This window comes from Kogia breviceps, chromosome 18 (assembly GCF_026419965.1).
Source record: "Kogia breviceps isolate mKogBre1 chromosome 18, mKogBre1 haplotype 1, whole genome shotgun sequence".
Taxonomy (NCBI): Eukaryota; Metazoa; Chordata; class Mammalia; order Artiodactyla; family Physeteridae; genus Kogia; species Kogia breviceps.
In genome coordinates, this window is record NC_081327.1 from 56,945,823 (window position 1) to 56,971,602 (window position 25,780).

Below are 25,780 nucleotides of genomic sequence, written 5' to 3' on the forward strand. Positions count from 1 at the left end.
TACTGCGATTATGGGCAGAGAAGCACTGCCTCTCCCTCGGGATTATGAAACTGCTCACGTAGGCACTGTTTGCGGTTGCTGGGAACACTTTTTGAGATCCTGCCCAAGAATGGAGAGAAAACTGAGCCCAGAGATGGGAAGGGTGGGGAGGAAGAGACAGAGACAGCAAGAGACAGAGACAGACACATGCAGAGAAAATGGCACTGCTTCAGCCAAGCAATTCCTGTTCCTGTACCCTGAAGTCCACTTCCAAACTTTTCACTTATGTGAATCAGTAAGTTCCTTTTATTAAGTTCACTTAATGTTTTTTTTTTCTGCATTCCAAAGGGTCCTACCTTAGTTCCCATCTAACAGACGACGTAACCAAAGCTGAGAACAGTGACACGACTAAGTCCCCTTGCCAGGAAGTGGCAGAGGCAGTGCTCACACGGTGACGGAACAACAGGACGTCTACACGCAAGAAAAGTCAGTCTAGACACAGAGCTTATACCTGTCATAGAAATTAACTCAAGATGGACCACAGACCTAAATGCAAATTCAAAACTAAAATTCCTAGAAGACAACACAGGAGAAAACCTAGATGACCTTTGGCTTGCCAATGACTTTTTACATACAACCTCAAAGACATGATCCATGAAAGAAATAATTGATAAACTAGACTTCAATAAAATTTAACACTTTTACTCTGTGAAAAACAGTGTCAAGAAAAGGAGAAGACAAGTCATAGAAGGAGAAAATATTTGCAAAAGATGCACCGGATAAAGAACTGTTCTCCAAAATATACAAAGAACCCTTAAACTCAACACTAAGAAAACAAACAACATGATTAAAAAAATGGGCCGAAGACCTGAACAGACCCCTCACCAAAGAAGACAGACCGACGGCAAACGAGCATCTGCAAAGATGCCCCACATCCTCTGTCATCGGGGGACCACGAGGCAACGGTGAGATGCCACTGCACACCTACGAGAACGGCCCCAACCCAGAAACGGACACCACCAAACGCTTGCGGGGCCGCGAGGAAACAGGAACCCTCACTGACTGCTGGTCAGGACGCCAAACGCTGCAGCCACTTTGGAAGGCGGCTGCGCAGCTTCTTACAAAACTAACCATCCTCCTGTCACATGAGCTAGCAGCTGGGCCCCTTGGTGTGTACTCAGAGGGGCTGGCAACGTAGGTCCCCACACAGACCTGCACAGGGACGTTTACAGCAGCTTGACTCATAACTGCTGAACCTTGGAAGCGACCAAGACGTCCTTCTGTGGGTGAAGGGGTGAATAAGCTGCGACACTTCCGGGCAGCGGACTATTACTCGGCGTTTAAAAGAAATGATCCGTTGAGCCGTGAAGAGACGCGGAGGAATCTTAAACGCACACGACTAAGTGACAGAAGCCAATCTGCAAAGGCTACAGACTGCATGAGTCCAAGTCTGTGACATTCCAGAAAAGGTAAACTATGAAGACAGTGGAAAGGTCGGTGGGGGCCAGGGCTTGGGGGGAGGGAGGGGCGGACAGGTGGAGGGCAGGAATTAAACTACTCTGCAGGAGACGGTGAAGGTGCCTACACGTCAGTACACATCTGTCCGCACCCACAGAATGTTCAGCCCCGAGAGTGAGTCCTCGCGAGACTTCGGACCGGGGCGATGGCGGCGTGTCAGTGCGGGGTCGTCGACTGTAGCAAATGCACCGCTCTGGGTGGAGAGGTGATGTTGACGTGGGGAAGTTGGGGAGGTGCCAGAGGGTTTGTGGGAAATCTATACTTTTTTTGCTCAATTTTGCTGTGAACTGAAAACTTGTCAAAAAAAATAAAATTTAGTAATTAAAAAAAAAAAGGAGCAAAATGCCGACACACGCTACAATGTGGATAAATCTTGAAAACATCACGCTAAGGAGAGGAAGCCAGTCACAAAAGGCCACACCTCGTGTGATGCCATTGATACGAAATGTCCAGAACAGGCACATATGCAGACAGGCAGTTGCCAGGAGCTGGCGGGGGGGGGGGGGGAGGAAGGAAGGGGAATGACGGGTAAAGGGTGATGAAAATGTTTGGGAACAAGGTAGTGCTGGTTGCACAACACCGTGAATGCACCTGGTGCCACTGAATTGTGCACCTTAAAATGGTTAATGGTTAACTGTACATGAAGTGAATTTTTACTGATGGCACTTCCTTAAATTTCTCAGCGGCCCAGAACGTGTGGCAGTGGTCTGTCCTGGCCTGGGGGGAATCCCTGCCAGCAGCGGTGGGGCTCCAGGGGGTGCCGGCGCCTGCTTCTTCCCGATCCCCCTGAATCATCCTATGAGCTCTGTCCCCAGGACTCCGGTTCACCCCCAAACCAGGTCTCTTCCAGGTGTCTGGGATGGCGGAGGAACTACACGAGAGGTCCCCTGGGTGGACCAGGCACAAAGAGGCACTGTTCAGTGCAGGCTCAGGGAATAGCATATCCGTCCACCCAGTCTCACATCTGCAGGCCCAGGAGGCATCCAGAGGCCCCCTCCCTCACTGCTGCCCCAGGATCAGATTCGTGCTCCTGTCCCGTTGACGTCACCCCTTGGAATCTTCTGAGCCGGTCCCCCCCACTCTCAGTCTCCACCGTGACCACCCTGGTTCAGGCCCCCACCATCCCTTACCTGAACCCCTACCACAGCCTCAACTGCCCTCCCCAAGTCCACTCAGGACCCGTCCTCCCCATCCCCAACTCATTTTCCAACACTCCCGCCTCAGTGAGTTTTGAAAATGCAAATCTCATCATATCCACCCTTGCCCCACACCTTGTAAAGGCTTCCCGTTATTTTAGGATGGAAACAAAACTTGTCCCCTGGCCAAAAAGGACCCGCATATCCCACATCCTAAGTACCTTTCCCGCCATAGCTCACGACTGTCATCCTCAAAGCTCTAGCACTGCCACGGCTGTGTGACCCTGGGTGCGTTGCTTAACCTCTCTGAAATTCACGTTCTTCACAATGAAAAGGGATTGTAAGACGTGCCTGGCCAAGGCAAGGTAATTCAACGCACGGTAATATGATCATTTCCTGAGTTAGACCCTCCGCTAGATCCTTTACAAACTCTGCTTCATCGAATCCTCCCAATATCCTCACGAGCTCCGAGTCTGAAACGCCGGTTCCCAGAGGAGACAGCCAACTTGCCACAGGGAGCTCGGACTCCAAGCCCACGTCAGGCCTGCTCTCACAGCCCTGCTCTATGGAGTTATCCTTTTTTCTAGGCTTTTCCTGGGCAACTGAGGGCTTCCCAAATAACTCACTGTTCTCCATGCTGGGTGCATCTTCAGGAACAGGACCCTCTAAGGATTCCAGGGTGTGCCTGAAGTGGGCCCTGCACGGTTTTGAAGAAGGGGCCTTTGAGATCTTTGCAAACACCTGGTGCACACACATCCACGTGGTCCCCCATGTCTGGTGCCATCCAGGCCAGGATGCACCTCCCTCTCTTTCCATAACGCCCCCAGTGATGTGACTTCAGCCTAGTTAACTCTAGGAACTTGGGTTGGATTCTTTATATATATATATATATTTTTTTTTTTGGGGGGGGGGGGCTGTGCTGTGGGATCTTAGTTCCCCGACCAGGGATTGAACCCTGGCCCTCAGCAGTGAAAGTGTGGAGTCCTAACCACTGGACCACCGGGGAATTCCCTGGATTGGATTCTTGTAAGGATCCATGGCAAGGAGAAGAGTCCCCTGTGGTAGGGAAGTCAACTTTCATTGGTAGGCAGTTGTCTTCGCTAATTTCCAGCTATTTAATTGTTTTTAAACCATGGTTAATCAGCTGTCGATACTGCACACCTTCCTCTATTTGAGCTTCCTGGGCAGCAAAGTGAAAAGTAAATAAACCTGAAACATCAAAAACAGAAAAGAGAAGTCAAGCACTCCAGCCTAAGCACGATTTGTCATTTTGATCAACTTAAAAATGACTTCGGATGACTTAGCAGTGGCCTGGAAAGGAAGGAGCAGGCAAACCCATGCCTGGAAGGGAGCTGCAAGGTGAGGACTTGGTGATATTCTGAAATAGTGTGAAAAATATCACCCTACGTTCATCTGCTTTCTAGTCAGATATTCATGAATCCTTGTCAAGAATTTTAGAGTTATGTGTTCAGACGGGTTGTAATTGAGACAGAGGTGGGGATAGAAAGCACGGCTCTCCCGGGAATTTTGTGGTTGGCTTCAGAAACCCTTTTCCCACTGCAAACGGACTCTGGACTCCAGACCCAGGTGCTTTGGCTTCCAGACCCCGCTTTCATCTCTTCCCAGCTATGTAACCTTGCTGAGCAATGTTTCCGATCTCTTTGGACTGTTCCTCACCTCTGAACAGGACAGATCTCATTTCATTATCAGGATCTTCCCAGCGCTGCCCTTCTGTGGTTCTTTGGAATTTCTTTAGGGCACTTTTCCTGCAGAGGAATCCAGTGACCAGTCTCAGGAGACCCCCGAGGGCTAGTTCTTGAAGAGCCCCTAAGGCAACAAGGTTGCCCAAGGCCGCACAGCTGGCTACTGCCCTGAGTACGGTTTTATTATTGGCGAAAGAGAAGTGGGCAGGAAACTAACGGTACAGCGTTTTCGTTTCCGAATGAAAATAGCTCCACCGTTTCGTGTTTGAAGGATCAAAGGAATTTTAGCTCGTTGTAAACAACTCAGAAAACAGAGGCAAGTGTAAAGAAGAAAAATGAAAAAGCAGTGGTAATCCCAGCAATACCAGTAAGCAGGAATAACATTTCTGGGAACTGCCTATAGTTTGGGAATTTTTTCTTACGAGTACCCACAAACTCACTTTTATGCTCTATAAATACAGCCAAATTTATATTATGTTTTTCATATATAACAGTCCCTATATTATACATGATACATAACTAACATCAATTACATATAAAATATACATCACGTGTAATTAATATATATTTTTCCAGGAGTGTGCCCTCGAGCCTGTGACGGCCCTAGGGACCCCTGAGCACCCGCTATTACTCGGGTGAACAGGGCCAGAGAAGTAGCCGGAGCCTCGCCGGGAGCAGCAGACCGCGGCATCTGAACTACAAGTTCCACCATTCCATGCGCGGGCGCAGTCGGGCGACCGGAGGGCGGAGGGACCACAAGTACCGGCAGGCTTGGCGCAGACGCAGGAACCACGAGTCCCAGAATGCATTGCTCGAAGCTCGCGCAGGGCCCTCCGGGATATGTAGTCGTCGGGGAGCTAATTCCTATTCATTAGGCCTCAAAGAAAATGCAAATTCCTCCAACGGTCCAGCGAAGCGACTTCTCAAGGGCTAGCGAGGAGCCTGAGCGCGCGACGGGGAGGAAAGAAGCCTAGGGGCCTAAACTGTGGCGCGGGAGCAGGACGCGTGCGCATGCCCGGCGGTCACCAGCGCCGGCGAAGGGCGCGCAGGAGGCCCCGACCGGCAGGCCCCTCCCCCGTGCCCCGCCCCCCGGCCGGCGCCCCCGCCCAGGGAGCCTGCGCAGAAGGTGCAAGGCGGAGGGCCGCGGGGAGGGACTCGTAGCGCCTGCGCAGAGAGGCGGCTTCTCTCGCGAGGACGGACGCCATTATCGCATCTCCTCGACAAACACCACGAGAATTCCGCAGCCCACACGGTAATTGCAGCTCCCGCAGCCGGTCGCGTCTCCACCTCCCCCTTCCCGCGGGGCGAGAGCGAGAGCGAGAGCGAGATCTCCCCTCCTCCCTCCTCCCTGCGCCCTCCTCCGGCCGCCGCGCTCGCGCCGCCGCCCCCGCCCCCCCGACGCGGGGACCGGCCCCAACGGCCCGCCGCCCTGGGCGCCCCCGCCTCAGCCCTGTCAGCCGGCGGCCCGCCGCACCTCAGCGCCCGGCTCCGGCCGCCCCTCCCCCCGCCGCCCCCGCCGGCGCGGCGCTCCCCTCCGGGACCTGCCCCTCACGAGCGGCGTCCGGCCGCGGGGCGGGCGGGGCGGGGTCGCGCTGCTGCTGAGGTGCAGCCCCTCCGGGCCGAGAGGCCCCGGGAAGCCGGAGGCTGCGGGCGCGGGGACAGCGGCTGCGGAGCGGAAGCGCGGGAGGCGGCAGGTTCACGCGGGGCGGGCCCGAGTGAGAGGGACGGCCGTGGGGACCCCTACTCGGTGCTCGGAACGACTGAACCGCCCGTAACGTTAACTCCGTGGATTCAGCTCCAGTTCTCCTTTGTCTGGCAATTAAAATAAGTGTGTGTTCCTGGGACGGGGGATTCTGTCACCACTGGCGTTAATTTTTAGCAAACGGCTGCGATGTGTGGGTCCTGTGCTGCGGCCGGGCCTGCCGAGCGTTTGCAGTGTTTCTTCTCACAGCGGTCCAGTCAGGTGGACAGGGAGGTGACGGAGGCTCACGGAGGGTAAGGGACTTGCCCGGGACACACAGCCAGGTTTGAACGCGATCTGTCTGAAGTCCATGTTCTTAAAAAGCTGCACACATACTTGATATTTTAATAAAGAATTGTACCCAATAAAACGTCAGTGGAAAACTTAAGATGAGAAGCAGCAGCCCCCTGCCCCACTTCTCAGTTCCACTCCTCAAAGTCTTTGATATTTTTTTGTTGTTTCTTGAGGAAGTTCTCCGTAGCTCTAAATAGCAAGCTGACATTGTATTGGTTTTATACGTTCTTGACTTGCTGTTATGATAGGATGAGTTAGCTTTTCATGTCTTATCTCACCTCTTCTATCCCTGCTGAGCAAATATTGCTTCACAGCCAGCTAATACATTTTCCCTCTATACAGCTTTTTTTTTTTCCTATTGTTTGTGATGGCCTTTGTTTTTCTTTGCACTTTCTGTTCCCATTGATTCTTTACCTCGTTTTAAATTCTCCAACCTTCCCCAGCCCTCTGTCCTTTTTCTAGTCTGGACTGTTGACTCTTTAGACCAGCCCAGGTATCATCCTGGTCTCATGTTTTAATCTTGGGTTTCTTTATTTCAATGAAGCTTTCTGCCAAGGAGCCTTATTCCTTTTGGGTAACTCGTGAGGATCCTCTTTGGTGTTCAGCCATTTCTAGAATGCCAAAAAAATGTCGCGTCCCACCATGAATGCTCTTTGACTTTGGGGACGTGTCCTTCAGCTCTGCGATTTGAAATTCTCTTGTATCATTTGAGAATTTCTTCTGGTCTGCTTTTACTCTTCTGCTTTAGGAGTTCCTGTTAGTTTGATGATGGACATCTTAAGTCTCTGAATCTCCCGTCTTTATCCTCTTCCTGTGTCGTTTCAGTCTTGTTTCTGGGATAGGGCTTCCATTTATCTTCCAATCCTATTTAAAATTTTTTATTTCTACAGAGTTCTAATTTCTAAGGGCTTACTTGTTCTTTTTTTGGTAATAATGTATTGTCTGATGAATGCATTATCTCCTTGACTTTGAGGATACTATTAAGGATTTTTTTAGTTCTCTTGTTTTCTGATTTCTTGTCTCCTCTAATGTCACTTGTTTCTTCTTTTAAAAAAGATTGGCCTCTTACTTTGTATGGCAAGTACTCTTCAAATATTGGTAATTATTGTTGTCTAAGGCAAGGGGAAGCAGGCAGAGAAATCTGAGTCTGTGGGGCTGATTTTTTTTTTTTTTTTGGCTGCATTCGTGCGGCCTGAAGGATCTTAGTTCCCCAACCAGGGACTGAACCCTGGGCCCACTGTAGTAAAAGCGTGGGGTCCTAACCACTGGAACGCCAGGGAAGTCCCCTGTGGGGCTGATTTTGAAAATGTGCGGATTTTCCTTCGGGTGTTCGGCAACTTTTTATTGTGCTGGGGCCTCAAATGCCAGAAGGCAGATTTTCTCTAGGCCTTTCAGCATAAGGAAGACCCCTTTGATTGGGGTCTGCTCCACTTGGTGTAGGGAGGGCCGTAGTGCAGCTCTTCTGTATAGGGGTCTGACTTCTGTGGGCAGCCACAGCCCTCGCCCTCGACTGAGGATCCTGGGTGTGGGGTCCTCGCCTTCCACAGGCTTAGAGCCCTCCTTTGGTTGTATCCACTCCTGTGTGCTCCAGATTGCTGTTTCCTTTCCCCCCATTAAATCCTCTTGGTCTGCCAGAAATTTGCAAAATCTCTTTCCTGTTGTCTTAGATTCTTCCTTGCGGGTTTATTACGCGCTATTAGAAGTCATTTTAATGGAATGGGCAGAGCTCACCTGTGGGGCCAGTGGCCCTCTGTGAGTAGGCGGTCCAGAGTCTGTTCTCATTGCTCTGCTCTCCTGCCTCCCAGTGGCCTTGGTGATGGCTGCCCGCCAGCAGTGGGGTGGATGGCCAGATCACGGTCCCCGGGGCCGCCTCCGCGTTGCAGTGTCCTGCTGGCCGTTCTGGCTCTGCAGCCTTGCAGGGTGCCAGGCTCATCTGGGGAAGGCCAAGCACAGACAGCGTTAGAGCAAGAACTGTGATTTTACACTCTGCAGGGAGCTCCTCTCTGTGTCACTGGGCCAAAGTTTAAGGATTGCCTCTCGGTAAGCAGTGATTACAGTGCTCAAATTGCAATCTTGATGCATTTTACTTGATTGTCCTTTGAAAGTTGTGAGTAGTGAAATACATCAGTTGTGTTTTCCAGGGCCTTGCAAGTGGAGTGGTCCACAGCAAGGACCACAAGCATAACCATCACTGGGCTTTTGAGAGAAAAGCAGATTCTCAGGCCCTGTCCAATACGGAATCAGAATCTGGAGCTTTGTAAACTTTTCCTTTTTAAAAAAGTTTTTTTATTTTTGATTTGTTTATTTTTGGCTGCATTGGGTCTTTGTTGCTGTGCGCGGGCTTTCTCTAGCTGCGGCGAGCGGGGGCTGCTCTTCGTTGCAGGGCGCGGGCTTCTCATTGTGGTACCTTCTCTTGTGGCGGAGCACGGGCTCTAGGCGCACGGGCTTCAGTAGTTGTGGCACGTGGGCTTCAGTAGTCGTGGCACGTGGGCTTAGTTGCTTGTTGGCATGTGAGATTTTCCCGGACCAGGGATTAAACCTGTGTCCCCTGCATTGGCAGGTGGATTCTTAACCACTGTGCCAGCAGGGAGGTCCCAGTAGACTTTTCCTTTTGAAGGAACTTTAGACTTACAGAAAAATTGCAGAAATAGTTTAGAGAGCTTCCCTATGCCCGTCACCCACTTCCTTTAATGCTGACATCTTAGATTATCAAATATTCCTATAAAAATCAGAAAATTAACATTGTCACAGTACTGTTCATTGAACTGCAGACCTTGCTGAACGTCATCAGTTTTCCACTAATGTCTTTTTTCTGTTTCAGGAGCTAATCCAGGATCCCTCTCTGCATTTAGTTGTCATGTCTCCTTAAGTCTCTTCCAATCTGTGATATTTACACAGCCCCAAAGTATCTCTCCCAAGGTGTTTATAAATTACAAGGGAAAAATAGTAACTTCACAGTGGAAAAACCTGGCAGATAGCATCTCAGCATCACCAGTAATAAGACATAATGATATCATGTTTCTTGATGTGCCCTGAGACAGAAATGCATACCCAAAGCCTAAGCATGACGAAACCCAAGTTGAGGCACACGTGCCAGAATCTTGACTAGTGCGCCTCAGAAGTACCCCAGGTGTTGAAAGATAGGGAAAGATTCAGAATTTGCACTTTAAAGGACTGCCAGGTGTAGCATATGCACTTTGCTGAAGAAATACTTCCTGTGCTAGATGGTTGACAAGGAGAAAAGAGATAAAGAACCACAAGCCTTGTTTGTTGGATTGGTAAATGGGTATCCCTGGCACAAGGTCTAGGTGAGTTTGCGTAAATGGCTTATTGATAACACCACTTGCAGCTTACTAGCCTTAGTTTTTCCTTATGACCTTCATCTACGCTATAAATTCTGAAAACTTTAGCTGTACCGTTAAGTATACATATTACATGACAATGCCAGACTGACTTTAAGATGTTCATGTAACTTTACCACTTTAGCTATTTAAATCTGGAAAAAATAAGCATTTTCTTATTTTGAAGAAAAGACTTCTGGGGGAAAATATGTATTAAAGTTCTCAACGAGAATGTCTTAGAAAAAGCTGTAAAAAGTCCTTCCTTTATGAGAGGGAAAATAAAGGTCATTATTGTGTTCTCTGACTTCACATATATGATGGTCATAAAAACAATCGCATACTGAATTGTTCACTGGAATTGCCCTGAACCGTTCTGAAATGTTCATTTTTGGCAGATTTGAGAGCCGCTGGGGGGTGGGGGCCGCATCACACGGAGTTCATGTCTCCTCACAGGAGAGTGGAGTCCTAGCATCCTCCCTGCCTTCCAGAGTCGTTTTAACAATACTTAACCCTTAGCTTTCTCACTTGTGTGTAGGCTGTGAAACCAGTTAAAAACGAGAGCTTTAGCTTATGATCTCATTTTATGCCATGTGCCTTGCCTTTGACTCTGTCCACTATCCGGGGCTGCGCCCGGCCTGCGTCCTGGGAAGAGGGGGGCTGTATTCAGTTCTAGAGGGCAGGGGCAGGGGCTCGCTCTTGACCCCTTGTCACCGCCCAGCGCACGCCCTCATCAAAATGCTGCAGACTGGGTCTAAGAGGAAGATGAGCTGGGAGGGCCACCCAGAGCCTGCCATTGCTTGAAACCTGTGGATATTCTTGAATTAAAACGTGATGGAAACCTTAACTTCCGAAGCCGCTAGCAGAGAGTACACCCGAAGCATTGTGGAAGTCACGTGAAATTGATTCCTATTTTGAATTAAATTCTCTGCATCTTTCACATCTACCCATAGCCAAGAACTGTCCGATTTGATTAAAGGTTTTGGATCATCTGCCTCTGTGGTGGGGTGGACAGTAAGATTTGCTTTGTCTTTATAAGGACCCTCGTGCCGGGGCAGGGGATGATGGTGGTGATGATGGGTGACCCATCAGGTCGGATTGCTGACAATGCGTAAGTGATGGAAGAATAAAATCCACCAGAAAAGTCCAGAGAAGTTGAAGAGATGAGAACAGGTTTTATTACATCACTGAAAAGGTAGATAGGTGGGATGGAGTGTCTGTGGAAGCTGACTACCCTTTCCTTTCCCTCAGTCCTTCTGTGTTAGCATTTAGAGTAAATGAGTGCAGGTAATGCTCTGAAGGAGAAAGTGAGTTGGCAGGCAGGGCCCAGGTAGGGATGGGGTGGGCGGAGTGGTGTCAGGAAGCCGGGACTGCGCTGAGCGGCTTTGGGCAGAGCCCTGCACTGACACACCTTTTGTAATAAAGATTTACATTCTTTGCTGCAAAGAATGCTGCTTTTGGTCTCCAGTGATTTTTCCTTTTTCTTCAAGGTGGAAAGTCATCAAATGACTCGAAGCAAAGTTAAAACTTTCTAAAGTAGCAATGGGTTTGGATAAAGCTGGCAGTGAAAACTTGGTGCGTGTGCTGCTGGCATTTCCTTGTTGGTGTGAACTGTGCGTCCCTTGAGTGTGGTTAGAGCCCCCGGGCACCTTGATCTTCCTGGGTGGGGGTGGGGGGGTGACTCAGGCTGCGGTTCCAGCTGTCCCCACCAAGAGTGGCCCTGCACTTGCGTTGGCAGGTGGATGGCAGGACGGGACCTGTCCTGTGAACTGGTGGGCTGGAGCCAGGGGTGGGCCTCAGGAGCAGAGTGCTGCGTTAAGCTGCCTTTTATGCGGGGGGCTTCCCTGGAGATGCCAAGTAATTCACTCCACCCGTGATTTTGACTGAATCTGACAAAGAATGCTGGGCATCCTGTTCACCAGTGAAGAATCGCTGCAACTGTCAGTGGGCAAACATAGTTTGCAGTTAACTGGCTTTCTAGTTTTGAAATTAAACTTTTTGTGGATTTTTAAGATTTGCAGGATTCAACTAATTTCACTTTTTTTGAAGCGACGGTTTAATATTTATTACATTATTTTACATTTGTATAACTTAAATTTGCATAATTCAGATTTGTATAAAATGCAGTCCTACTGTGTTGGGAGAAAGAAAGCTGAAGGGGTGCAGTAAGATGAAAGCAAACGTGGACTGCCTGGGGTTCCCTCTGTGCATAGGTGTTAATGAAACAGTCAGGGCTTCCCTGGTAAGAATCCGCCTGCCAATGCAGGGGACACGGGTTTGAGCCCTGGTCTGGGAAGATCCCGCATGCCATGGAGCAACTAAGCCCGTGTGCCACAACTACTGAGCCTGTGCGCTAGAACCCGCGAGCCACAACTACTGAGCCTGCATGCCACAACTACTGAAGCCCATGCACCTAGAACCCGTGCTCCACGACAAGAGAAGCCACTGCAATGACAAGCCCGCGCACTGCAACGAAGAGTAGCCCCCGCTCGCCGCAGCTAGAGAAAGCCCGCGCGCAGCAACGAAGACCCAGCACAGCCAAAACAAAAAACACTCAATTCACCTTGCTTCACGAGTTCTCCAGGGATCATTCAAGAGCTCAGGAAGCCTGCTTTGCCTCTTTGGGATTTCTGTGGCTCCACTATAATCTGAAGCAGAAATTGCTCTTTCTGGCGGACAGGAGGTAGAGCAGGCAGAGCCAGCCCATCCTGGAGCACCTCTCAGGAGGCTGTGATCACTGCTCTTCGACAAAAGTTCCTGTTTCTTTTTCCCCTGTCTCAGTCCCCAGGCGGTTTCTAGAGTCTGGAGATGCCACTGATGTGGTTAAACGCTCGGCTGCAGGGCAGAAGTCAACAAACTTCGTGTCGAGGGCTATATGAGTAGACGTTTTTGGCTTTGGGGGTCTGTCCCAACCACTCAGCTCTGCCCTTGGAGAAGCCAGAATAGACGTGGCTGTTTTCCAATAAACCTTACCTACAAAAACTAACCGCTGGCTGGATCTGCCCCTCAGACCGTAGTGTGTGACTCGAGACTGCAAGCGCTCATGCAAGTTGGGGAAAGAAGTCAAGCAGGGGAATTCAGCGAGAGGGAGCCGATGGTGCAGAGCGCCCCCGCTGGGCCCCTTTCCCGCAGGCTGCTTCACCTCCAGCAGCCGTGCGCCTCTGCTGACTTGGGGAGCCTGGGGTCATCTGCGGGGTGTATTTTGGGAAAATCTGCACAAAGTATAATTGGCATCAGTGAAGCACCTTCAGATGAGAACATGTCTGTCCATCCTCACTGCTGTTCTTTGGAAGAATAGCCTCAACATCTCTTTATAGGAATTGGATTTGGGTGTTTTCAGGCTTCGAAGTTGTAAGAATAGTACAAAGAATTATGGTGTAGGCTTATCCTAGAGTCTCAGATGCTAGTATTTTATATTTGCTTTATCCTTTCTCTTCTCTGCAACTCTCTGTTTGTGTGTGTGTATATTTCTTTTTTTTTTTTCCTGAACAGTTTAAACTCTGAAGTCCCTTTAACCTTAAACACTTAAATGACTGTTTCTTATTAACAAGGACCTTCTCTTATATAACCACAGTACAGTTTTCAAAATTAGGAATCTATCATTGATGCAGCTGTGTTATCTAAGCATCAGATCTAGTTCAGATTTTATTAATTATCCCAATAACGTCCATTTTTAGCAAAAGAAAAAGGGACTCCTTTATTAACTTTGGGTGTATTTTTCCCTAAGAACATTTGCCCTTCCCGACATTCTCATAAATTAGGCACCATACTCCTTACAAATGACAAGTTTAGTGACATCAAAAGTCTGCATATTTATTGTTGACGGCAAGCACTTTGCATAATCATTTCCTTCTGCTATATTCTGTTGGGGAGAGGGATGGGAAAGACGGCAGTAGAGGTAAGAGGCAGAATGCCGGGCTGTTTCTAAAGTCTGCCCAGATCATTGGTTGCACGTGTGGATGCGGTGGGATTATGATGTGCTAGAGCTGTGGATCAGAAATGAGTATGACCTTACGTGGTGTCATTTGCTAAATTTATAAAATGTTCTTTTAGGTCACTCTCCAGTCTACATAGTCCTGTTGGGCTATTTTCTAAGGGCTTCCGCTGTTCAGTGCTGGACCCATTTATTTACCAAAGTACAGTTGACCCTTAAACAATGTGGGGGGTAGGGCCACCAACCCTGCACGTAGTGGAAGATCTGGATAGAACTTGTAGTCAGCCCTCCGTCTCCGTGGTTCTGCATCCTTGGTTCGACCAACTGCAGCTCGTGCAGTACCGAAATGTTTACTATTGAAAAAAATCTGCATATCGGTGGACCCGTGCAGCTCAAACCAGTGTTGTGGCTGCTTGGCTTTGGGGCAGACTTGGCAGTGTCTGCTCTGCGTGCAGGGCAGCCACGCACGGCTTCCCTCCCGCGGTGGTGTGGGGCGCCCATCTGAGCATGTGTGAGACCCTTGGCACGCGGCGTTCTTGCTGCTTGGGCCTCCTCGCCCATTTGCAGCCTGAAGTTCAGAGTCCTCGTCACGTTTCAGACCGGCTTCCTGGGATTCTGGAGCAGTAAGAGGGAGGCATTCTGGTCCGATTAAGGCATTTGACTATGCATGTGGCTTTGAAGAGGTTAAAGTATCTTTATAAATACATGCTTTACATGGACATTTTAATGGCATGAACTTTTCATCAGTCTTAGATCAGGCCCAGTAATTTTGGGGTTCTAAGTGCAGTTTCTAATCTTTAGGATGTTGTTTTCCATGACTAAGTTTTTTTTTTAATTAATTAATTAATTACTTTATTTTTGGCTGCATTGGGTCTTCTTTGCTACGCACCGGCTTTCTCTAGTTGTGGTGAGCGGGGGCTACTCTTCGTTGCGGTGCGAGGGCTTCTCGCTGCGGTGGCTTCTCTTGTTGCGGAGCATGGGCTCTCGGAGCACGGGCTTCAGTGGTTGTGGCACGCAGGCTCAGTAGTTGTGGTGTGCAGGCTCAGTAGTTGTGGCTCGTGGGCTCTGGAGCGCAGGCTCAGTAGTTGTGGCGCACGGACTTAGTTGCTCCGTGGCGTGTGGGATTTTCCCGGACCAGGGCTTGAACCCGTGTCCCCTGCATTGGCAGGCGGTTTCTTAACCACTGCGCCAGCAGGGAAGTCCCCATGACTGAGTTTTAATTACACATTGAGAATTATGATCTGGAGTAAAATGGAGACTGTGAACTTGGCTCCTTGGCCCCTGAGGTGACAGTGGTGTGGGCTGTGTCTGCCACCACCGAGCCATATGCCAGCGCCGTGCATGGGTCAGCCAGCATCTGCGACTCGTCCTTGGCGGGCTCCTTACACTTCTGTCCATTTTCTGTTGTGGATCAGATTACTTTGTTCTCCTTGGTCACGGGCCCTGCCTCTGAGGGGCTGTGTTTGCCTGATGCCAGTTGTGCGTCAGAAACCTCTGGAGTGGTCCCTGATCTGTCACCTGTCCTCGTTCCTTGTTTTAATGGCTGCTCAAGCTGGGCGCTCGTCGTCTTTTTTAATGTTCCTGGCTATAGGGTTCCAGCTTTCCTTGACATTTTGGCACACGGTTCTTAGTATTATTTGGTTTCTGCGAAATTTCGAGGTGGAAAAAGATTAGGACACTGGCATCCTTACCCTGGACGTCTGGCCACCCTCCTCCCCGAGCTTTGCAGTTCATGGGAATAAACAGCAGGGGCAGATGAGTGATAAACGGATTTCAGTTTCTGGAGAGAGCTGAAGGACGGATGGATGCACGGCCCTGCTCTCAGGGGAGGCAAAGGGAACATGTGGTGCTGGATGACAGTGGGGTTAGTTAGCCTGACACAAAGTGAGTTCCCGGGCCCTGCCTAGCCCTGCCGCCACCCCGCCTGCTCTCCGGCCTCACATTGCCTTAATAAATATCCATGGTGAGGGGATGGGCCTAGCTCTGTAAAACGGGGATGCACCTACCTCCAAGGTTGTGAAGACTCAGTGAAATAATGCTAATATGTGTTTAGGATCCAATGAATGGTAGCTCCTATAATTACTGTTATTATCATCAGCTTCACCCACCAGGCCCTGTATCTTTTTATGCTTACCAGTTTATATGGGGCAGATTTAATTAATAGAAATTTGCATGTAGTCAGAGTTTTGTCTGTGATAAACTTATGTCACAGAATCTTAGAATTTGAGAACTGGACTGGAGCTTAGAGGTGATTTAAAAAGTACAACTTGCTAGTTAAAAGCTTGGGCGTGGTTTTAAAGTATACACTTTTTAGAAACGCAAGGACCCTTGATAAATGTGTTTCTACTGTGACGAATCCTCCCTGTGAACTCCACACAGCTGGCCCAGCAGCCGCCCTGACAATCATCAGGCTTAAGACAGCCTCTTGTTCTCTCCAGGGAGGTGACTTTTCTCCTGCACTTCTCAGAAGGTAGATTGTGGTAGATTCTGTTGCTATATAGTGTTGTAAGTTGGGAAGGTTATTTGTTATTCGATGATATTTTATTGACAATCTAAAATTCTATCAGATGGTTTTAGACAGTTTGCAACGTTGAGTTTGAATTCTTAGAATTTTAGGGCCAATATTTCTTATATGGGCACATGTCAGTGGGAAAATGACTTTAAAAATTTCAGGGCTTCCCTGGTGGCACAGTGGTTGAGAATCCGCCTGCCAATGCAGGGGACACGGGTTTGTGCCCCGGTCCAGGAAGATCCCACGTGCCGCAGAGCGGCTGGGCCCGTGAGCCATGGCCGCTGCGCCTGCGCGTCCGGAGCCTGCGCTCAGCAACGGGAGAGGCCACGACAGTGAGAGGCCCGCGTACCGCAAAAAAAAAAAAAAAAAAAAAAAAAAAAATTTAAATTTCACCCTGAATTCAGCGTGATGTGTTGTGGCTCTTTGCGACATAACTTTCTTCTGTAGAGGTAAAAAAATTAAAAATTGACCCGTCATCTAATGTGTCCTCACGACTCGGAATGTTTTCCATGTTGACTGTAAAACACACACGGCAACAAGTGACGTGAAGTGCGGGGGAGAGTACTGCCTGAAGTCGCCAAATGTTTCATGCTTTACTTTTTGTTTCTTTTTTACGGGAAGATGAGTAGAACCAAGATCTCTTCTGTCCCTGTAGCCGAAGGATTGAGGGAGCTGCCAGGCCAGTGACTGGTTCAGGAGAATCTGTGCTCATGGAGTACGTGAACCTCAAGGTCGTTTCTTTATTCACTTGCCCAGGATTTACAGGTCGCTCCCCTGTGCCCAGCAGGGTGTTTGTGGCGTGATGACCCAGCGCACAGAGCAGAGGTTTTTACACTAGAGTGAAGCTGTCAGTCACTGGACAGGCTGTGACAGCCCCCGAGCAGCCCCAGCCAGTGTGCAGACAGCTGGTCGTGGCTGTGTTCCAATAAAACTTTATTTGCGAACACTGATGTTTGAGTTTAATGTAATTTCATGTCAGGAAGTACTGTTCTTCTTTTGATTTGGTTCATGGGCTGTACAGGTGGAGGGTTGGAATTGGTCCAGGGGGCCAACCCTTGGTCTAGAAGGCATTTGTTGAGTGAGTGAATAAAATGAGGTCATTTCTATGTAGGCAGGAGCCGGATTGGGAGAGGCCTGAAATGCGGGTAGAGTTTAGATGTGATGCGAAGCCGGGCGCTGTGATGACAGCCCTTTGGGAGGGCTGAGCCTGGAGCTCATCTGCAGGATGGATGGGAGGGGATGGGCTTCCCGCCTCACCGTGTGTGGCTTTGGGAGGGACCAAGGGACAGATCCATGGATTCCACCTTAGGGGGGGTTACAGAGAGATGACACCTAATCGCCAGGGACCGGAGGCAGGGACAGGGAAGCCGGTTCATGGGTTCAAGGAAGCGGAGCCCGGCGGCGCAGGCGTAGTGGGAGAGGAGGAGGAGCAGAGTCGGGTGGGAAGGAGCCGGCGGGCAGGGCCCCCGGGCCTGGGGACGGTCGGATACTGGGGGTGACAGCAGAGAGAGTTAAAAGAGGAGTTGCAGGGTTCTTTCTTCGGTGGGTTGGTGGGATCTCCTTGAGAGGTGCTCTCGGGAAGGAGTAGGGATGGGGGCAGAGTTCAACTTTGGAAATGTGGGAGCGGATTTTATTGTCAAATGGCCATAGTGTGGTTTGACATACTGGACCAGGGAAAGCACTGGTTAGGGGTCTGGGCGGCAGTGGAGATTTGGGGGCTTGGGTGTCACGCCTGCCGTGTGCCCCCAGGACACGTGCTTCTGGGCTCTGCTTCCCGGAAGGGGCTCCGGGTGCCGCGACGTGAGGCTCAGACCCGGTGCCCCTGGAGGGCCCAGCGTAGGTGGGGCCAGGGGTGAACCCTGGGGAGGAGGAGGACCCCGGGGTGCTCTGAGCGAGGAGAAGTGCTGAGCGGGGAGGCCGGTGGGAATCGTTCACAGGCTCTTGTCCAGTCCGACGGTGAGTTTGGAAACCAGTGTTTTGTTTGGGGTCCTGAAGGGTGTGGGAAGAGATAGTGTTTGCGGACGGGTGTGGGCGAGGGTTCCAGAATGTGCTGTAGGAGTTTGGCTTTGGAGGGACGTGATGGCAGCTGATGGGCGGCAGAGTGGGTTGGAGGGTTTTATTATTTTTGTTTTTTTTCTAAAACAGTTGTTTTGCAATCGCCTGAGATTTGCAGGTACGTAGCAGAGATGGTACAGGCTGTTTTTCCACCATTACGTCGTACGTGGCCGTGCCCGGGACGGTGTCCACCTTCAGGGCGCTGGCTCTCCGAGCTCACCTGAGCTTGTTGACTGAATCCGTGATCCTGGCTGCCTCCTTGCTGGAATCTAGGGGACACTTCCTAGAGGGGCCCGGTGGACACACAGGTATACACCCTGCATCTAGTTGCACGACGGGGCGACGTTATGGCACATTGTGTTGTTTCTGTTTATTCCTGCATTTGATAGTAAGTTGCAGAGGTCACCTCATTTCACCCCTAAGTGCTCGAGCACTTGTGCCCTGGGAGCAAGGACACTGCTTTACGTAACTGCACCTACAAACAGGAGCAGTGATTCCGTGTCACTGAAGATACGGTCCATACTCAAGTTTCCCCTGAGATTCTTTGTGGCTGCCTCTCCCCGTCCCGCCCCTGGACCTCCCTACATTGGCAGGTCTCCACAGCCTCTGCCAGTTTGTTTCGTGCCGTGGACTTTTCAAGAGTTTGGCCGGGAGGCCAGCATCTCTGAGCCCTTCGCTCCTCCTCCGACAGCTCAAGCTCTCCGCCGGTTCTGGGCAGCGTGCCCCGATCCTCCTGGCCAGGCAGCTGCTGCAGCCCCCACCGCTGTGCACCCTCAGCCCTGGCGGGCACTCGGTCCCCAGGATACCCCCAGCGTCACTTCTCTGACTTACTGCCTTAGTGAGTGTCTTGTGGGCAGGGCTGGCTCTGCTCCCTTAAGCGTGTGTCTAGCGCAGGACTCGGGGGTTGTTTTTTGAAGAATGTATGAATAAATGCAATAAGATCATTGATGTTAATTGTATAAGTAGTCCATAGAGACTCATTAAGGCTCGTCACAGAACTAAGAAATAAGGTTAAGGTGTTTAAGCCTGCATTCCCCATACATTATTATCGTCCTGCATCTTTGGCAGGTTTAGTATTTTATGTTATCAGAATAATACCTCACAGTGTAAGCAATTTAGGAGCTACCAGAGAAGAATTAAAAGGTGGGCATTATCTATGTAGAAACTAAAACTTTTATTGTGAGATATATGCGGGCCTCTGCAATGTGTTTACATTTATCATTGGCGGTTGCTAAATCAAGTAAAAGTTGCTTTTAATTGCTTTTATGGTTTCTGTTTTACAGCAGACGTTATCTGAGATTCATTTTAATGTGCATGTGGTTCTTATGCTTTCCTTCTAGAGAGATGATTCCTGAAGGCAGTGGTGGGCATTGCGGTCCACAGACGCCAGGGACATCCTTGAGACGTTCCCAGTGGGTGTTTGAGGTCAAAATAGTTTTCATGGTTGTCGAGAGGTCATTTACCTCTTTTTGCCTGTTGACATTTGGACCGAGTCCCGAGCTACCATTGTTGCTGGATTCTTTACTGCCATGCAATTCAGAAAAGCCATTCTCATCTAAGAATGTCCTTGATGCAGCAGTAAAAATCATTCATTTTGTTAAATCTCAGCCCTGAGTACACCCCTTTTTAATACTCTGTGTAACAAAACAGGAAGTGTGTGGAAAGCACTTCTGCGTCTTGGAGTTGGGAGGTTGCCTGGAAGACGGGCCCTTCTGCAGTTACTTGGGTGGCTAGCTGAAGTGGCCGCCTTTTTTCATGGACCACCATAACGGAATAATTGACACATTACCACTGTTTCTTACTAAACGGACAGAGTTAGCCTGTCTCTGCAAGGAAAGCAGCGAACACTGTTGCCAGTGGTAAACTTTGTACTTCCAACTGGGATTGGAATTTCAGAAAGCTTGTATCTGCCGCTGTGAACCTGGCCGCTTCCTAATACTTCAAGACTTTTCTTTTTCTTTTTTTAAAATTAATTAATCAATTTACTTTTTTGGCTGCGCCTCATGGCATGCGGGATCCTAGTTCCCTGAGCAGGGATCGAACCCGTGCCCGCGCAGTGGAAGCGCTGGGTCTTAACTCCTGTACTGGCAGGGAAGTCCACAGGACTTTTCTGATGAGATCAGTGCTGATGTTAAGGAATGTGACGCTTTAGATAATCTGTAATGAACAACACTCAGAAGGTCTACATAACTCACTGAACCAGTATTTTCCAAATGACCAAATCAGACCTGGGTAAATGTCCATTTAAAGACAGATTTTAAAGTGATAAAGTAACAAAAAGTTCAGCAGTACAGTTTTAGATTCCACATTGCAGCTCACCTTTGGGGAGAAATAAAGCCCTTGTTGAGGTTTGGTGTTGTATTACAGAGGAATATCCGCAGTTATCTGAACGGGCTGTTCAGATGCACTGCCCTCTTTTTCATGCAGTAATAGATATGAGAACCCAGTTGTTTTCCAGTAAGTCTGACATTAAAGAGATTTGTAAAAATGCAAAACTGTGTCTCTCTTCTTGCTAAGATTTTGCTGCTGTTGTTTTGGAAACTCTAGTAATTTTTTAAAAATTAATTAATTTTTTTTATTTTTGGCCGTGTTGGGTCTTTGTTGCTGCACGCGGGCTTTCTCTCGTTGTGGCGAGCTGGGGCTACTCTTCCTTGCAGTGTGCGGGCTTCTCATTGTTGTGGCTTCTCGTTGTGGAGCACGTGGCACGGGCTTCAGTAGTTGAGGCACGTGGGCACAGTAGCTGTGGCTTGTGGGCTGTAGAGCAGAGGCTCAGTAGTTGTGGCTTGTGGGCTCTAGGTGCATGGGCTTCAGTAGGTGTGGCTCACGGGCTCTAGAGCACAGGCTCAGCAGTTGTGGTGCTTAGTTACTGCACGGCACGTGGGATCTTCCCGGGCCAGGGATCGAACCCGTGTCCCTTCCACTGGCAGGCAGATTCTTAACCACTGCGCCACCAGGGAAGCCCCTCTAGTAGTTATTTTCGGTTAAAAAAAAGTTTTGTATGTTAATATGTAATGTATGGATTTTTGTAATTTTTAAATGAATAAAGTATTCACACATTTTCTGTTCTAATATCAGAGATGGTGATATTGATAGATACACGTCCATGCGTACAAGCTCACTAACTTTCAGATGGGGAAGGAGGTCCTGAGACCAGTGTGTCTTGAAGGAGGACAGCGGTCCTGTGGGATCAGCTTAAATGTGGCCAGTTCTCTTTCCTGCATTGGTGGTTTGTATTTGAGGAGGTTTATATATTTTGAAAAAGGTGAATAGAAGTGGCCAGTTTAATCAAACGTGTTAACTATAGAGGGGAAGGACCTGCCATCTGAAGCTAGTTTGACCTTCTTCTCCTAATTTCAAACTTAAATGTTTTTAAGGGGGCTATTTTGAAGAAGAAACAGTGTGGCCTGGATTTTCCTAAGAATCAGTGCTTCCTGATGATCTAGTACCTGGCTGGTCATTTATAGTCATGTTTTCTCTTTCTTCCCTATTTGTCCTCTGAGTATCCCCCTGCCACCCCACACTGACTTGGGGAAAATCAGTAAGCTGAGTCTTGTTCACATGTCTCAGTTTAATAAAAGTTGATTTCTTTGCTTACTTCATACTGGCTTTTAATTAATTTTATTACTACATCTATATTCAGATGGATCTGACTGAATGGAATGATCTTTATTTTCTTGGAGGTGCCCTGTTTCTGGAAGTTGAGCTTTTTAACTGGGCACCACTGGGCCACTTCCTGCTGGGTGTGCAGGTTACTGCTCTGGTCTTTATGGTGTGTGGACTTGGCCTTGCTGCTCAGGTGGACGTGAAGCCGGTGCCAGAGACGGGGCGGTGGCTGGGGCACCGGGGCCTGGGGGGGGCGGGGCAGCTGTTGGGCCTGGGTGCTGGCGGTTCCCACCGTCTCCTGTGCGACTGCTCTCCGAGACCTGTCTTCAGGGTCTTCTGTCTCTTGTACTCATCGGGGCCACTCCTGCCCCCCCGACGACTGTCTTCAGTCTGTGTCTTTGGCATCTGTAAAGGGAGGTCAGCCTGGCATGGCCTACTCCCGAGGCCCGTCCACGGTGAGCTGGGTGGGCCCCTGCATCCACCCATGACGTCACAGCACCTGGGCTGCGTCTCTTCACACGGGTCGCCTACAGGGATCTGACGGCCGGGAAGCAGTTCTGGTAGAGCAGAGCTGGAGGTCACACGGTGGCTGTAGTGTGCGCCTCCCAGGGACAGCCTCCTGCAGACAGATTCAGTGGGGCTCTTGTTCAAGGGCTGATGGGAGAAACAGGTCTGTGCAGAGTGCCCTAAAATACCCATATGTTGTGACATCCCTAATGAGATGACCCATGTGATGTCGTTCTGGTGGGGACTGAGAGAATCCCAGGGTGGGCACAGGGGGCTTTGCCTGGTTACGTCTGCTGAAGTTCCGTCGTGTGCTCGATTACAGTGGCTTTTTTCTTTCTTTCCTGTTTCAGTGGCCTTGTGGTTTTATTTTACGGGTGTCTGAAATATTTAAAAATTAGCAAAATTAAAACTAAATGTGCAGTTCTGTGTTTTTTTTAATTTCAACACTTCTTTTTAATAGAGAAAAATAACATATTTACGTAGTTCTGTGTTTCTGCTGATGAACAGCTGCTCGTGTCTGTGGCTGACAACCCCTGAGCAGCTTGTATTTTCACTGTTAAACCTAACATGTCATTTGCATGAAGTTCACAGTTGTGAGCTAAACAGATTTGTGACTTAATTATGGTACAGTCCTTATTGAAATCAAAACACAGACGTAGAGAACTCTGCCGCCCTTCCTGCCCGGTTTGTCAGCAGATGTGCGGCCCTTCCTAGTTCTGCGCTGGGGGGTGACTCTCCCTTGGGCTCTCCCACTAGACCCACGGCATGGACATGCGCGGTGTGCCAGGCCCCAGGCCGGACAGTGAGCAAGATGGTGCGAGTTCCGGCCCAGTGGAGCTCGTCTTCCAGCAGGGAGACAGGTGCTAAACAGGATGGGTATTTAGCCTGTGTCGTAGGTTGGTTATAAGGGCTTTGTGATAAAGCAGGAAAGGGCAGCAGGGACGTGGGTGCTGGTGGTGGGTGTGACGGGTGAGGAGCGGCTGGCCGAGGGACAGGTGGACTTCGGAGTGTGAGGGCTGAGCTGGCGTGTGCCTGCCCAGCTGGGGCGGCCTGCTCAGACGGCGGACTGAGGAGCCGCAAGGGGGGCCTGAGGCGCGCGGAGAGCGGCTGGCTGGTGCCGGGTGCCAGGCGCGCACCTTGAATGATTGAGGAGCCTTCAGGGGGCTCTGAGCAGACAGTGAGTGATGCTGAGATGGAGTTTAACGTGATCCCGTAGCTTTTAAACATTGGCAGTAACTCTGGGGCAAAGGCAGAGCAGGGAGACCCAGGTGGGGGCCAGTGCGTGGGTCCAGATGTGCGATGACAAGGCCAGAGTGAGGACGGCGGGAGATTCTGCCTACAGGTCGGATGAGAGAGGAGAACCAAGGCCCAGAGGTTCTGGCCTGAGCACCTGGGGTGGGAAGTCTGGAGGTGTCGGCTGGTTGTGGAGAGGGATGGGTTCAGTTTGGGTTCCTTCACGTTGAGACTAGACATTCAGGGGAAGAGGCCTGGAGGCCGGTTGTCACGTAGATCTGGAGTTCCTGGGAGAGGTCGGAGGTGAAGTGAATTGTGAGCCATCAGCAGATAGATGGTATTTCAGTGCGGATGAGAAGATGTCCAGCGCTGAGCCGCAGGGAGAGGGGATAGTCTGACCCGTGGTCCAGGAGAAGGCGCATCGCAGGGCACGGCACGGCAGGGCGCACCTGTGCGAGTGGTCACGGCTGTGTATGCTCACACGCTGTAGGCTGGGAGGTGGATTTAAGGCAGGGTTGAATAAGACTCCCTAATTTTTATCCATGTTTGATGTGCTTGGCCTCATCTGTGTACTTATTGCTCTGTTTTAGAAAAACAATCTCAATAATAAGCACACTAAGTAATATGTACTTATAGAAAGCTCAACAGTCCAGAGGCTTCCTTGGTGGCGCAGTGGTTAAGAATCCGCCTGCCAGTGCAGGGGACACGGGTTCGAGCCCTGGTCTGGGAAGATCCCACATGCCGCGGGGCACCTAAGCCCATGCACTACAACTGCTGAGCCCGTGTGCCACAACTACTGAAGCCCATGTGCCTAGAGCCTGTGCTCCACAACAAGAGAAGCCATCACAGTGAGAAGCCCACACGCCACAACGAAGAGTAGCCCCCGCTCGCCGCAACTAGAGGAAGCCCGCTCACAGCAACGAAGACCCAACGCAGCCAAAACTAAAAAAAAAAAAAAAGAAAGCTCAACAGTCCAGAAGGATAAAGGATGAAGGTCAGCTTGTTTTATCTGTACCTTTTCCCTCCTGTGTCACCTTGGTTCAGTGTGTATCATTCCAGGGCATCTCGTGTGCATTTGCATACACGGACACGTGACTACACACAGACACGTGACTACACATACATGCAATTTTCCTCATATACTCCTTCCTGTTAGTATTGTGTTCTGGAGGCCTTTCCATTCACATGAATGACTGTAGTGTCCCATGTCATTTACTTCACCAGTCCCCGGAGCCTGAGCACTTGGGTTGTTGGTTTGGGTTGGTGGCCTCTTTTTCCACCTGCACATCCTGGAAGATGCTCTCTTCACAAGCTTGTAGTCGTTGCTGTTTAGAGACGTTATTGAACAGTAATCGCAGTCCAGCTGCTTTATGATATTAAGGCTGGACTGTCTCCAGGACTTCTGAGAAACGGCAAATTTCATTTGCCAAACTGGCATCCGTATGCATCGTTCTGTTCCAGTGTTCTTGGGCTTGTTGCCCCGATTTTTTCTGTTCAGACGTTCCCTGTTAGCAGAATTTTAAGTGACTCTTTATCCTGGCAGTAGAGTCATTTTGAGTAAACAGCTTGGATAATTGTGTGGTGTCCTCATTTGGAAGAGGGTAGGATTCAGGATTTTATGGTGAGCTCGGAGTATTTTCTTAAGTCACTCACGGAGCTTCTAGAAATCAGGAAAAGCTTGAGTTGGGCACCTGAGAACTTTCTCGCAGCCGTTTGTGAGAGACACGCATTTAACCGGGGATGGGTGTCCCCAGGGCCATCACGAGTGGGCTTCAGCGTGAGTCACGGAGCTTAAGCCTGGCTGCGTGCTGCAGATCCCAAAATGTGTTGTTTCTAGAGCGGGTGGTTGGTGATTTGCCTTTGGCATGAGGAAGTCCGAGGCAGGCAGTCCAGGAGGCCAGCAGGAGGAGGGCAGAAAGCACGAAGGGTCCAGGAGGTGCCCCGCGCTGCGTCTGCGCTCACACCTCATCGGCAGGAGCGGGTCACGTGGCCACAGTGTGCTGCAGGAGAGGCTGTGCTCTCCGGTGGCCCCGTGCCCTGTGAGTTCGGATTCTTGTAACACTGAGCATCGGGGAGGGCAGGTACTGGGGTAGGCAGCCAGCAGTCTCTGGTGATTATGAGGCTCTGAAACATGGCAGGACTGCGTCTTTGCTTTTTTCCTGGAAAAGCATCTGTATTTTTTAAAAAAGTAGATCCTGAAAGCAGTGTGTGACCCTAAAACGTTTTA

At 49.9% G+C, this 25,780-nt stretch overlaps 1 protein-coding gene across 15 annotated transcripts in view; it reads left to right on the plus strand.

Moving 5' to 3' along the window:
- Window positions 1–5,481: 5,481 nt before the first annotated feature.
- BANP (BTG3 associated nuclear protein) overlaps window positions 5,482–25,780 on the plus strand; it is a 133,328-nt gene continuing 113,029 nt past the window's right edge. For 6 of the 15 annotated variants that reach the window (XM_067019729.1, XM_067019728.1, XM_067019723.1 and 3 more), the window contains exon 1: window positions 5,496–5,588. The gene's annotated coding sequence lies outside the window, so the exon portion shown is untranslated. The other 9 variants (XM_059045932.2, XM_067019732.1, XM_067019730.1 and 6 more) reach the window with 9 other exon arrangements.